The sequence below is a fragment of the Pteropus medius genome, unplaced genomic scaffold (genome assembly GCF_902729225.1).
Source record: "Pteropus medius unplaced genomic scaffold, Ma_sr-lr_union100, whole genome shotgun sequence".
Taxonomy (NCBI): domain Eukaryota; kingdom Metazoa; phylum Chordata; class Mammalia; order Chiroptera; family Pteropodidae; genus Pteropus; species Pteropus medius.
The window spans coordinates 19,800,841-19,815,917 of NW_024352784.1; the positions used below are offsets into that span (position 1 = coordinate 19,800,841).

At 41.6% G+C, this 15,077-nt stretch overlaps 1 long non-coding RNA gene across 1 annotated transcript; it reads right to left on the reverse strand.

Annotated features, from left to right (window-relative positions):
* Positions 1-9,660: 9,660 nt before the first annotated feature.
* On the reverse strand, positions 9,661-14,611 carry LOC120590096 (uncharacterized). Its single transcript, XR_005649647.1, has 2 exons — positions 14,332-14,611; positions 9,661-11,312 (listed from the first exon to the last, which is right to left on the reverse strand). It is a non-coding gene; the product is annotated as an uncharacterized LOC120590096 (long non-coding RNA).
* Between the last annotated feature and the right edge of the window lie 466 nt (positions 14,612-15,077).

Sequence of the window (15,077 nt, forward strand, 5' to 3'; positions counted from 1 at the left end):
TCCATGTTGACCAGCATGTCAATTTTTTAAACAGCTTTATTACTATATAATTCACATACCATAAATTACCCATTTAAAGTGTACAATTCACTGTTTTCATTATACTCACAGAGTTGTGCAAACATTACCATAATCAATTTTAGAATATTTCATCACTCCCAGTGGAAACCCCATACCCTTTAACTGTTTCCTCCCAATCCACGCATCTCATCCCAGCCCTAGGAAACCACTAAACTGCTTTATGTCTCCACAGATTTGCATAATATGGACACTCCATATAAATGGAACTATATAATATATAGACTTTTGTGTCTGGCTTATTTCACTTAGTATGATTTCAAGGTTGTGAACATATTCTAAAATTGATAACTTTTTGGCTATTATTAATAATATGGCTATGAACATTCATGTACAAGTTTCTTTGTAGATGTATGGTTTCCTTTCTCTTCAGTGTATGCCTAGGAGTGGAATTTCTGGGTCAAAAGGTAACTCTATGTTTAACTTTTTGAGAAACTGCCAGACTGTTTTCCAATGTTGCTGCATCAGTTTATATTTCTACCAGTAATATATGAGAGTTCTGATTACTCTACATCCTCACCAACACTTTTTATTATTTGTCTTTCTGATTATAGCCATCCTAGTGGATGTGAAATAGTATCTCACTGTAGTTTTAATTTAATTTAAATTAAATGACTAATCATTTTGAAGGTTTTTCTTGTGCTTATTGACCATTTGTATATCTTTCATGGAGAAATGTTTATTTGAATCCTTTGCACATCTTTTAGTTGGGATATCTTCTTCTTATTGCATTGTAAGAGTTCTCTCTATATTCCAGATAGAAGTCTTTTGACAGATATATGATTGGCAAATATTTTTCTCATTCAGTGAGTTGTCTTTTTATTTTCTTGATGGTATATTTGAAGCACAATTAAAAAAATTTGATGAAGTCCAATTTATGCATTTTTCCTCTTGTTCATGCTTTTGGTGTCATAGCCAAGAAATCATTGCCTAATCCAAAGTCACAAAGATTTACTTACATATTTTCTTTAAGCATACTATAGTTTTAACTCTTACATCTAGACCTTTGATCTATTTTCAATTAATTTTTGTATACGGTGTAAGGTAGGGGTCCAGTTTAATTTTTTTTTTAAATGTGGATATACAGTTTTCCCACCAGTGTTTGTTGAAAAGACTATTCTTTCTTCATTGAATGATCTTGGCATCTTTATCATAACTCAAGTCGTCATTGAAATATGGGTTTATTTCTGAATCCTTAATTCTGTTCCATCCATCTGTGTGTTTATCCCTCTGTCAATCTTACATTGTGTTTATCTTTATTGTTTTATACTAAGTTTTTAAAATATGGACCTATGAGTCCTTCAACCTTGTTTTGAGTTTTCATATTATTTTTAGGATCAGTTTGCTAATTTCTACAGAGAAGCAAGTTGGGATTCTTTTAAGAAGTGGATTAAATTCGTAGACCTCTTTAGAGAACATTATCATCTTATTAAGTCTTCCCATCCATAAACATAGGATATATCTCCATTTGTTTAGATCTTTAATTTCTTTCCACAATGGTTAGTAGTTTTCAGAGTATAAATTTTGCACTATATTTTAAAAACTTATTCCTAAACATTCTACTCCTTTTGATGTTATTGTAAATGGAATTATTTTCTTAGTTTCATTTTTGGATCATTCATTGCTAGCATACAGAAATACAATTATTTTTTCCAGCTTTATTGACAAATTGACAAATAAAAATTGTATATAATTATGGTATACAATGTGATATTTTGATATATGTATACGTGGTGATATGATTACCACAATCAAACTAATTAACATATCCATCACCTTACATAGTTATAATTTTTCGTGGGGTGAGAACATTTAAGATCTGTTCTCTTAGTAAATTTCAGGTATACAATATAGTATTGTATCATGCTGTACACTAGATCTCCGGAATTTACTTATCTTGCTTAACTGAAACTTTGTACCCTTTGACCAACATCTTACAGTTTTTGTTGGTATTGTATCCTGCAACCTTGCAGTATTTGTTTATTAGCTCTACTAGTGTTTTTGTGGATTCCTCAGGATTTTCTATCTGCAAGGTCATGTCATCTGGGAATAGAGACAGTTTAACTTCTCTCCTTTCAATCTGGATACCTTTTATTTATTTATTTTTTCTTGCCTAATTACTCTGGCTAGAACCTCTTTCCCTGACCATGCCCATCTGATAAGCTTCACTGATTGCTGCTGATTGCTCTATCATTTTCAACAATGTCCTGGGGGCATGCGTTACCTCACTGACTGATCCAATTAAATTTAGGCTCATTTGAAGGGACAGTTTTTAAGTCAGTGTTTCAGATTTATTCTGACCCCAGGAGGGCTCTTTTCCTGATTCTCTTTGGTAAATTAGGTGGCCTGTGGTTTACCTTGTATCTAGTGAAGCTACCAGTCTTCTCTTAACTGCTTTTCACCCCAAGCTTCATTGTTTTGAGAATGTCTTTAGGCTGAACTTTCCCACAATCTGTTGCAAATAAAAGTAGTTCATTTGGGAAGGCTTCAGCTGCCTTTCTCTTAGTTTTGTTCTGCCTTTCTCCCTGGACAAAATCCCTGAGCCATAACTCGGGGCCGAGGACAGAGACTGTGGTAGTTTCTCTCTGAATGACAATCCTGTTTTAGGGGCTGGGCACTCATCAGGAGGCCTTTGATCTCCTTGACTTGCTTCTTCCAGCTTGGAATCTTCACTTTACAAATGAGCCTGGGTAAGCATGACAGGTGTGACAGTATTTTCAGTGTGCTGACACTAAGATGAAGCCTCTGTGTCACAGTGAAGGATGAGCAGGACAGAGTCCTTACCTCTTGTCACACTCACCTCGAATTTAGCCTCTGCTACAGGTAGCTGGGTGGTAGGAGGGAGGGGTAGCACTGGTGGGATGAAAAATGCTGATGAACTACTTCTCTAATGAAGATACTATCGTTCTTGGCTTGGAGCTGGGTTGAGAGGGTGCCCTGTGTTTTTGGCTATATTTACCTGGAGTGGAGTTTCCATCACATTGGTCTGGGAGGAGAAAGGAAGGGAACAGGTTGTGGTTGCAATGCTACAGACTCTCACTGCTTTTGCCAAGTTTTAGTAGATTTTCTTGAATAAATATTTCATTTGCTTTATGGCCTTAAGTCCATTTCCAGAGACTTTAAATACGTATTTAAATAGATTTATTTAATATAGTAAGTATATATAAAGTCTTTAAATATTTATATATATAAAGACTATATACATTTCTTAAAATTTATATGCTATATCCATTTTAAAAATTAGTATACAAAATATATTTATATATCATTATAAATATATGATTATAAGTATATAAATACATATATTTAAATAATGTTCACCAGTTTTGCTGGGGACTAGGTCTGCAGAGCTCTTCACATTGCCATTCCAGAAGCAGAATTCTCCCTCTCTCCAACTGGCTTTTGAAACTCCGGATGTGAATGCCCAGCTGGATGCTCACACTCCCTCCCACCGCAGACTCGAGGCTAGATGCTCCAGTGATACAAACTTTCTACCTTCTTTTTTAATTAAAAAACAAAAACAAAAACAAAAAAAAACTTTAATTTTTTTGCTAGCCACACATTTATTCGTAGAATAAAACTCTTGCTCCCTTGAATTTTAATTTTCTGGAGTCTTTTTGGAGTATGGAGCATTCATAACCTAGCTAGTCCCTAAGGCAGTCCTCTTTTAGGGTTAGACCCGCCCTCTGCACCCCATCCCAGGACAGGGAGACGTGGGAAACCAGCCAGTCCTGCCAGCTCTCTTTCAGCATTTGCGCCACCTGGTGGGAAAATTTTGTGTAGACCACCTTGAGCCTGGACTCGATTTAGTGGTCTCTGGTCCCCTCCGGTGATGAAACATCTTAGCCTGGTGTTTTTGGGTAGTTTGATGAAGTGATGTATGCTGGCACCATACCCAGTGAGTATGCTGGCCCTCTCCAAGGAAACAGATTTGGAGCTTATTAGCGGAGAGGCTAGAATCATCAACCTGTATCCAGGTCCACAGGCTGCTGGCTGGCACTCACCCTGGGGCGGTCCGGTTTGGACTCACTGGGAAGACATTCAAGGCATGTGCTTCCCTAGGTCTCTAGTTCAGCATTCCTCCCAGGTCAGTGTCCAGTTACCTTCATGGTTTTGGACTCATGCACCTGTCTCAGAAGATTCTGGTAATCTCAGAGTATATAATGGAGTCATCATAGTATAGTCCTCTCAGACTTGCTGGCAAACAGTGAAAAGATCAAGAAGAGCGGCCAATTTAGAGCTTTTTTTTATACTTAGACCTTCAAAGGACATAGCATTCCTCCCCCTCCTTTGTTAGGGTTCCTACTATCCCAGATTCTCTCTTCCCCATCCCACTGAGCAATAGATGATCACCTTAATGATTTAGAGATAGTTATTCCCACCACACAATTTCCTCCCAGCACAGAGAGTGTCCATTGGAATTGATCTAATTGCAAACTTCCCACCATCCAAATCCTCTGTTGGTTACTGGGTCAAATTACCTGAATTTGTGACCCAAAGATTGAGAGGCCTATTGTCCCTGTGACCAGTCAGAAGCTATGATCTTATACTCCTGAGCTGCATTCTGCACCCCATTTAGCTTGATTGGCTGACCAAGGACTCTAGTTCCTTCTGAAGGATGATTTAGAAAAAGCAAAATCTAACCTCCTTGACAGTAGTTTGCCTTGCAATATTGGTTTTAATTCTTACAGGCCAAACTTCCACTGCCTTCCCACCTTCCAGGAGATTTTCCATATGAAAAGCCCTGAAACAGATTGAGGGATGATCTTTTTTGAAAAACATGACATTGGGGATCATCCTGTGTGAGGCCATCCCTGGAATCAGAAGTTCTGCACTCTAAGATATCATTAGGGTTGTGGAAAGATGACAGGGTGACTTCCTCCATCCACAAAATTTGGACACAAGGAAATGTTTAAAGAGAGAGGACTGTGTGTATAGCCTTACTCTCACACCCAGAAGCCTCTGGGAGAGGGGAAGACAAAGGAAAATTGGTTCCCCCCTCCCTTATTTTTAACATGCAGTGCAGCCTGTATGCGCTCTGGGACATGACTTGTTACTAGAGCGAGGCCTGAGGCATTTGCAAGAGTGTTTGTATTTGGTCTCAACTTGTCATAGCTTCTCAGTCCATCAGATAGTCTCAATCTCTTTCATACAATGCTGAACCAGCTTCTCTAACATAACTATCCTGCAATTAAACCTCCCTCATTTTAGTAGACCTTGTCTTCTACATCACTCATTGGAGAGGGGAAGAGACCATCTTCATTCATTCTTTGCCTCCTCTCCTCAATGGCCATACCAAAGAAAGCTGCCTGTGTCCTCATTGGCTGATCCATCCCATCCTGTTTAATACCAATTTGGATCAGGCTGACCAGCAGTTGGATTATTGGGTCACCACCCTTGCTTTCTGCTGTTCCCTGTGTCACCTAGCTGTTCACGCTCTGCAGGACCAGTCAATGCTTGGAGACCTCATCCATTAGAACCCAGAGGACGTGGAATGGAGTGTAGCGGTGAGCCTGGAAATTTTGAGAGCAGCAGATACAAAATATTGGACTATTTCCCACCAGTCTTCAATAAAGACTACCCCAAAACAATCAGTCTTGTCTACTATGGAGAAGTGGATTTCTCCCTTTGGCAAGTGGTAATTGATTGCTACCGGTACCAGGGGATTGATGTTTGAATTAATAACCTTTCCCACGCACCCAACCCCTAGTTTCCTTTAGATTTTACCTAACTACATGGGGCCACAGGGGAGTGAGGCGTATCTAGGTACTCTGAACAAATTTTCTCACGGTACCTTCCAATTCCCATTGCCTACTTCTCTCTGCAAGAAGATATTTTTATTTTGGTTTTGGCCTTTAGATCAGTGATAGCAACTGTTTGGGAATGATTCCTGTTTCCAGGCCATCTTTTAATGCTGTGTTTTTGCGTCAATCAGGGTTGAGTCAGGAGACAAACCACACCAGTAATTTGAACCAGAAATCTTTAAAGAGTTGTTAACCTGTGAAAAGAGATTAATCGGTAAGAGGGCTCTGAGACTCACACTAATGTACTGTCTGCTATCTCTAGGCTGAGGGAGGCTGGACAATGAAGGAGCTTAGGGCTTAGGAGAGGGACTCCACATAGGCCTAGGTTCTGACCTTTTCCAAGAGGGTGTGGCTTTGCAGAGATAAGCAGCCTGCCAGAGGCAAACACATGTGTCCACTGGGCTTGGGCCAGAGCTGGTCCATAGAAGTGGCTACCATTGCAAAAGTCAGGCGTAGGCTGGGCAGCTCTGCAGAAGCAGCTCCCGGGTGGGGTGAGAGCTGCCTGAACATGTAGCAGGGGTTGGTCTGTACAAGTGGCAGCCGGGGATTTATATTTGAATGAACAATCTTTCCCCCCATTGCCCCTCCAGGGATCTGGAAAATGGAGTCCTAGTCTAAGCAGATGCTTTCTGGAAGAATATATGATAGTAGGAGAACCAAACTTTTAGTGGTCAGCAATCTGTTGGGGATTTGGGTGGCCAAGGGGTGAGTGTCATGGTTTTGCTGTTACAGGAACTACTCTCATCTCCCTACCCATCATACCGTAGGTGGGGATATAGGACTCTGAGACTTGGGAGGTAAGGGTTGCACATAGAATCAGAAGGAAGTCTTGGAACAAAGAAAAGGCCTGGGTTATGGGGCCAGATTCCAGGACCCAGGAGGAAACACTTGTCATGAACAAGTGCTTCGGGTGTGCTAGCTGAGTGACTCTTGTTTAGGGGTGCCGCGATGATCATTTCAGATTGAGGTGTTATTCTGGTAATCCTCAGTCAGGGGGTATGCTGGTGGTCTGCAGGAGTGACCTGCTGGCTGAAAGTGGAGATTTACTGCCTTACAAGGTCACTTCTAGCTCCAACTCCAGGAGCCACCCTATCCCAGTCCTAATATGGAGGGTGACCTGCAGGGGTTCCCTTTTGAGTGTTCCCCAGGTGTTAAGTCTTTCCTGGAGATGATGGGACCTAGGGATGAGCAAGAGGGAGGAGAGAAACCCTGGGGAGGTGGGCGTTGGTGGTGGTGGAGGTGGAGTTTCTTACTCTTTTCCCACATTCTAGGCCCTTCTCTAGGTGGGCTGGGATTTGCTTGTCTTTGCCACTAGATGTCGCTGTCTACTAGTACAGAAGCACAGGGATGCGACTAGAAAGGAGAATTAAGGAACAGGGCAGCTGCAAGGAGTTAGTAGTGCAGAGCCTGCTGTACCAGCTCAGGAGAACTGATACTGCACACAACTCTTCCTGACTCTGTTCGGTGATGCGCCTTCGTAGCTTGAAGTCAGCCATGCTGGGAGTACTGACACCGTGGAAATGAAATTGGCAAATGCTACGAATTAGGGCTCCCAGTTTGGTTGTTCAACATTTACCAGCACACCGTTGGGTGTAGTGACCATTCGGTGACACTGACTGGGAAACTGAGGCTCAGGAGTTTATTGAATCAGTGGAAGAAGTGGAAAAGAATCCTGCTGTGTGTGAAGCCCTGCATTAGGTGTGAGACAAGCACGAAGGCCCCCTCCTCTGCCCGGCCTGAGGAGGGAGACTCCATGCATCATTGCCGTGGAGGTGTCCCTGGCATCAGGCACACATGTGGCGTTTGCCTGCATTATTTGAGAGCTACAAGGGAGGTTGCAGTAAGAAAGAGCATGGAAGTGAAAATGGAAAAGCCTGACAATATCGAGTGTGGCAAAGACTTAGGGAAGTAGGGCCTCTACACTGCTGGTGGGGTATAGTGGCCACAACAGGGAGCAGGAAACAGAAAACATGCATGTCTTCTGACTCAGCGACTCCATCTCTGGGTATTATCTGGAATAGTGTTATTTGCTGATAGATGCATTATTGTAGTAGCAAAAAGGTGGAAACCTAAATGTCTAATATATACTACACACACATATAGTATAAACTATATACTAGTATAGTATATATACTTAAGGGTATACACGTATACACACATACGGTGGTGTGACATACAGTGGTGTGTGTGTATATATGTGTGTATATGTACACTTATATGTACATATGTATACACACACATATATATGTGTATGTATATATATAATTATATATATAATTATATATATATATATATATATATATATATATATATACACACACATATAATTCTTGGATGATACTTGTGATAGACTTTTACAGCTTTCAAGTCACCCAACCTGCCTTATGTTGCTCTGGTTTGTGTGATAATAAAAAGCCTTATTATTTAAGCCTCCTCTCAAGGTATATACATATATAAATATATAAATATATAAGGTATATATATGTATAGTGGTACATTTATATGGACTCTTTAGCAGTTAGGATGGCTGAACTAGATCTGTATATATGATCATGGACAGCTCTCAAGAACATAATGTTGAGTGAAAAAAATGTAGCCAAATGATATGTATGACATGAACTCATTCATGTAAAATTTAAAACTTGGAAACAAACTCAAATTTCTTATCACAGCTTAATGTGACCTGTTATTAGCTTTGATGTGTATGCGTTTATTTGCTATGGTCTCTCTTCCTCTCCTAAATGTAAGGCAAAGACTCTGTTGTGTCCACTTCTGTGTCCACTTCTATGTCCACGTTGTTCCTGGAAGAAGAGATTTGTATAACCACTTTGGAAGAGGAGATTTGTATAACCACTTTGGAAAACAGTTCGATGGTTGCTTAAAAAGTTAGGCAGCTAAATGCATCTACCATACGATCCAGTCATTCCACCAAGAGATAAGACAACGTATGTTTATACAAATACTTGTACGTAAATGTTTAATAGAACACTGCCTGGTACATAGTAAGTGATCAATAAATACTTGAATGAATGAATGAATGAATGATTCAGAAAGGAGAAGATGTAGTCTGAGGGGGAAGGCTGTGTAACACCAGGTGCTCTCAGGCAACACGAGTCTGAATCTGGCTGGCAGATCATCTGGCCCCTTGCCAGAGGGCGTGGGCCAGGGCTGGTGCACCGAAGTGACCCCACCACGGCCAGAAGATGCAGGAGGCTGGAGCTGGTCTTTCGCCTGGGTGAGAGGCTGGACCTATTGCAGAAGTGGCTGCTGGCGGGACAGAGTGGGGCCCTAGTGCAGTGCTGAAACTGGTTAGTTAGGGACGCTGAAGGGAGTGAGATAAGGTCATCCACACACCAGTCACTGGCTCTCGTGAGCAATGAAAAGGAAAGGAAGCTGGAAATTGCTAAATCGTCCATCATATAAATGTACCACGTATAAATGCACCATGCCGCTGTGGCCTTGCAGCATCTCTCCAGCACCCTCTGTTGGCAAAGTTCAGCACTGCACCAGCTGGCAAAACAATTTTCCATCTAAGATGTAGCTCTCCTTTTTACAAAAATCTCACGCTCTCTCCCAAATGAGAAGACACATACTCCCAAGAATCATTGTATCCAGAGCTAACTATATTAATTTCTCCTCAAATTCACAGTTCCACTGAATATTCTGCTCATCTCCAACAACTTGTATGTAAGGTAATACTGAGAAGAAAAGAGTACATGGTTAATAAATACAAATATATAGATATATACACATAACAAGCAAAGGAAAAAGTGCAGAGTTACTGCAGTTTCCTTTTGTTCATCGGTCATGAAAACGGTTGCCAGATAAAATACAGGCAGCTCAAACAATGAATATTTTTTTAGTACAATTGTGTCCCAAAAATCGCATGAAACAGTCCTTGTTGTTTATCTGAAATTCAAGTTTAACTGGCCATCTGTATTTCCACTTGCTAAATCTGGTGGCCCTAGTCATGAAGTCATAGATGATATCTATGACATCTTTCTTCCTCTACCCATTTGATATTTCTCTTGTCCTCAGCTAGAACCTCAACTGGTCATGGATCTTTACTTGGTGGTGGTGGTGGTGGCGGGGATCTAAACCTTTATTCTAGAAGGTTCTGAGTACTGAGAAGTTCTAAGATGCTTAGTGCCCTGGATTCTGGACAAAGTCCTCCCTGCCCTCTTATGTAGCATTAGCCTGATTTCTCCTTAGTAATTTGGATCAGTCATTCCAAACAGTAGAGTAGGTCCTTTTTCTGCTTGTTGGTTTCAATTCAATAGAAACTTTGTAGAATCTGGTGGAATCATTACCTTATTGGGAACTGAGATCTCCAAAGCAGCAGATCTCAAAGCTGTCAGGATGGAAAGTAAACATTCTTTGAGTGAATTATTAGGACTAACTGGGAAATAAGACAATTCCACTTCTGTCTCTTGATTCCCAGACTCAAGTATTCTGGCTCCAGGGGAGACTGTACCACAGGACAGTCTTTGATTCAAAGAGTAAACTGTATCCTACAAGACAGAAGTCCATATTTCAGGGTGTTATCCTTCAACTTGTGCCATAATTGAGTCTTCAGTAAGCCACTCCATTTTTAATTAGGCCAGTTGCCTCTGGGTAATGGAGTATATGCTAAAACCAGTTAATCCCATGTTGCACTTCCTTTGATATGGAATATGTTCCTTGATTAGACATGCTGCTGTGGAGAATGCCATGATGAATGGTGGCTAAGGCATCCTGGAAGTCCAGGGATGGAGATGCTGGGAAGGCAAATCCATATCCAGAATTTGTAACCCTTCAGTGATGGAAGAGGTGCAATGGAATAAACCTGCCACCAGGTGGCTGGCCGGTTCCCCAGGGAATGGTGCTATGGTGTGGTGGTGGGGTTCCCGGCTGTTCTCTGCTCTTGGCAGATTAGCCACTAGGTGGCAGCAGTATCCTGGTCAGCCTGGTAAGGGGGAGATGGTGTCCACCAGCTCATGCCCAGCTCCCATGCCTACCACCATGGCTCTTCTGTTCAAGAGTCCACTGGGCAAACACTGACATGGCTGGGAACGAGGTCGACCGACATTGTGGAGTGTGACGTTTTGTTGACTTGGTTATTGAAGCCTCCTCTGCAGAAAGTGTTCATATGCCATTTGGTGATACGGACGTGAATAACCTTCACACAGTGTCCATTCCAAGAGGCCCGTCCTATATCTCTTTCCATTCTTCCTTGTCATGTATTTTCAAGTAGAGTCTCTGCTGTCTCAGTCGACTCGGAGTGCCGTAACAAAACACCGTAGACTGGGTGGCTTAAATTGCAGACATTTATTTCTCACAGTTCTGGAGGCTGGTCAAGGTGCTGGCAGATTTGGTTCTCGGTGAGGGCCAGCTTCCTGGCTTGCATATGGCCGTCTTGTCTTCTCATTGTGTGCTCACGAGGACTTTCCTCTGTGTATGTGGGGGGTAGGGGAGAGAAAGAGATATATTAATTTCTCCTCTTCCTCCTCCTCTCCTTCCTCCTCTTCTTCTTTTCATAAGGGTACTAATCCAATCATAGGGGTTCCCTCCTGACTTCATCTAAACCTAATTACCTCCTAGAGGCCCCATCTCCAAATACCACCATGTTAGTGGTAAGGGCTTCGATGTATGAATTTGGGGAGGACACAAACATTTAGCCCACAACACTGTCCATCTAGCCAAACCACTGGTAATGCCTATGATTCACTGCAGGTCCATATTTTTTGTCATTGCTCAATCCAGGCCAAGAAGATCTTAAATGTATCCCTCAGTCTTCTGCCCCTGGGAGAACTGTCCTCCTCTGCTGTCCTTCAGGGTCACCCCCGAGTGGGGCTATAGTGCTGCAGCTGGCTACTTTCAGACTCAAGACCTCCTCCTCTGTGTCGTGTGCAGGGATGAAATCCTGGTCTCTGCCAGAGCCATTTTGCCCCCGTGAGAGAAGCCGGCCAATGTGGGGACCCGACTGTGGCAGGGAGAATCCCAGAGAAACAGGGCCGGGGCCTCTGGGTTTCAGGTGGCTCTGAGTGCCCCACATCTAGATCCTCAATGATGTGAGCCAATAATCCCTTCCTTGTTTGAGGCCAGTTTTTGGTATGTCCTGCAGGGTCACTGACTGTCACTAAGCAGAGGTCTGCACATGTGCTCCGGGAGCATGGAGGGGGGCCTGGTACTTCTGCCCACGCCCCAAAGACTAAAGAAAAGGGCCAGAATTTCCATCATACAAAGGCAACCAAACTATTGAAAATGTAAGCAAGGGACACAGACACGACTCTCTTACAGTGTAAATGCTTGGTACACATGTCACAAATGAACGTTGCATGAAGAAAGTCATTTAGGGACGAGTTCCCTTTCTGGGAATGGTGGGCTAGGTTATTCAGTTGCGTTAGAAGTAAATGGATGAAAAAAGATACCATGAAATTCTTACCCCAAAGAAAGCTCATGTAGTTAGTTACATTGATATCGAATTTAAAAGTTTTCTGAGCAAGTAGCATTACCTTAAGTAATTCGAAGAAGATAACGACAGGTTGGAAGACTTAATTGACTTTAGCTAATGGACTTACATCTAGAGCATGCATCCAGGTACAGTGTGCATATTCCTTTCAAGCAGAAAAGGAACACTGACAAAAATCGACCATATACGGGGTCATAAAGCAAGCCTAACTGAATTTCAAATGACTGAAGTCATTTAGCATATGTTCTATAAGCAAAATACTAGAGATCACTAACAATCTAGAAATCAATAACAAAGAGATATTAGATATCTTCATATGTTTGGAAATAAATAGATATGCTCCCAACAGTTTAGAGAAGTACTCAACTTGGAAATTTGATAACATTTTGCACTGAACATTGATGAAATAAATCTACATAAAACCCTGTGGGATGCAGCTAATGGAGTGCATAGAGGGAAATTGATAACCTTAAAATCTATGTAGAAATTTCATAGAAAATAAAAAGGTTGAACGTTAATGAACTAAGCACATACCTCAGAAAGTTAAAAAAAAACAAAAATAATCTCAAAGCGAAATAGAATGAAGAAAATAAGAAAGAAAAGAACAAATACTAAAGAAATAGATACCCAATAGTAGGGATGACAAAACCAAAAAGTAGAGAGTTGGTTCTTTTATGATACAATTGAGATTGAAAATAATTTAGTAAATTTATCAAGAACGAAAGAAAGAAGGTAAAAATTATCCATATCGAGAATGCACAAGAAGACATTTTTACAGACATGGAATATCTAAAATGGATAATCAGTCTGTTATAATAACAGCATTAAGTCAATAATTGGAGATGAAATGAGAACATTCCTAGAAAACTCTAATGAAACACATATGTTTGACTCAAGAAGAAATTGAAAATCTCAAATCTTCTAAAGTCATTGAATCCGTAGTTAAAAAAAATCTTTCTACAAAGAAAACTGCTTCACAATGCTTCACTGGTAAGGAATCCCTCCAGAGAATAAAACAATTCTTTTAGAGAATAAAGAATGTCTCATTTTATGAAGCCAACACAACCTTGATTTTGAACCCTGACGGAGGCAGTGAAAGAAGGATTACAGCTCGATCTCACTCGAGAATAGAGATGCAAACATCTGAACAAAATATTAGCGCTCTGAATTCAGCTATAGTGCAGGATAACACAGAATGGACAAGTCTGGTTCATGCATTCCTAGAATGCAATACTGGTTCAATATTAGAAAAGTCCACACAATTTGCAATATTAAAAGAGAGAAATCATATCCAAAGATGCAGACAAAAGCAATGAATAAAATCTAATAAATGATTTTTGAAAAACCCATTTATCATACAAGGAATAGATGAGAACTTCCTTAATCTGGTGAGAGAATCTTTAAAGAAAAAATAGCAGGCATCATGTATCAAAATGAAATGTCGAAAAACATCCCTTTGTGACAAGGATGTTCGTTATCTTCCCTAGTGTTGCACTGGGTACCAGAGTACCAGCAGAGGGAGTCAGACAAGGGAAAGAAATAAAATGTACAGGAATCAAAAGATAGCAACAAAATCATTGTTATTCACAAATGATATGTTTAAGTATGTAGCAAGTCCCACAGAATGTACAATAAATCAATAGAACCCATACAGAAGTATAGCAAATTTACCAGATCTAATTTCAATATAGAAACTTACTGTATCTTTATATATCCGCAAATGAATAGAAAATAACATTTAAAGAAGGTACAACTTAACATTGCATTGAAAATATAGCTAACTAGAAATTAATCCAAAGAGATGTCCAAGCCACTTGTTTACAGGGAAAATTCTACAAACAACTTCACTGAGAATTATTAAAACCTATTAATGAGAGAGAGAGGATAGTTATGGATTGAAAGATTCGATGTGGTAAAGATGTCAATTCCCCCCTCCCCCGCAAAAAACTGATTAGTAAATTCCCTTGAGAACGGGTTCAAGGTGGAAAATTCCTGTACCTTTTCTTAAGGGAGGCAGACGTCGAGGAGCTGATTCTAATTAAGAGAAGTTCAGATCCTCCTGACGGAGGAGAGCGCTCTCCTTCCTGGTCTTCGGGTAGCTTCAAGGTCAGGATGTTCCCTCTCCATCCTCGAGGACCCAGAAGCTGGGTCTCTCTATCCCCAACCGAGAAGGCGACCTGGAGTTTTCCCCAGCTATGAGCACACCCCTGGCCCAGCTTCTGCCTGGAGTGTGGGTCCCGGAGAGGGACTCCGGGGATCCCCTTGCTCTCCTGGGTATCGCCCCGCCCGATTTCCCTCCACCCCGCAGCAAACCCGCCCCTACTCCTGGACCTGTCCCACCCTCCTCGGCCGCCAGGGGTCTCTGTCACCTCGCTGTCAGTCCGCGCAGACCAGAGGAGTGAGGACCCGGACTCAGGCGGGCTCAGGGATCTCCGAGTGACGCCACGCAACACTGAAGTCTGAGAGTCCAGGGTCACATGAGACAGAGGCAGAGCGGGGACTGGGGCTTAATGACCACGGAGTGAGGACCGTGGGCTTTACCTGGATTCTCACTTAACGCTTGGAGGAGATGAGCACTTTCGGGGACCGCAAGGCAAGGTCTGAGCATCCACAACCCAAGGAAAGGCCAATGTGGGGAATGGGACTGTGGCCTGTCCCTAGCCTGTAAGTTAGTCCTGCTGCTACGAAGAGCAAGTGCAGCTCACAGGAAACCTGAACGTAGAGGCCCTGTGCTCCCCAGTCCA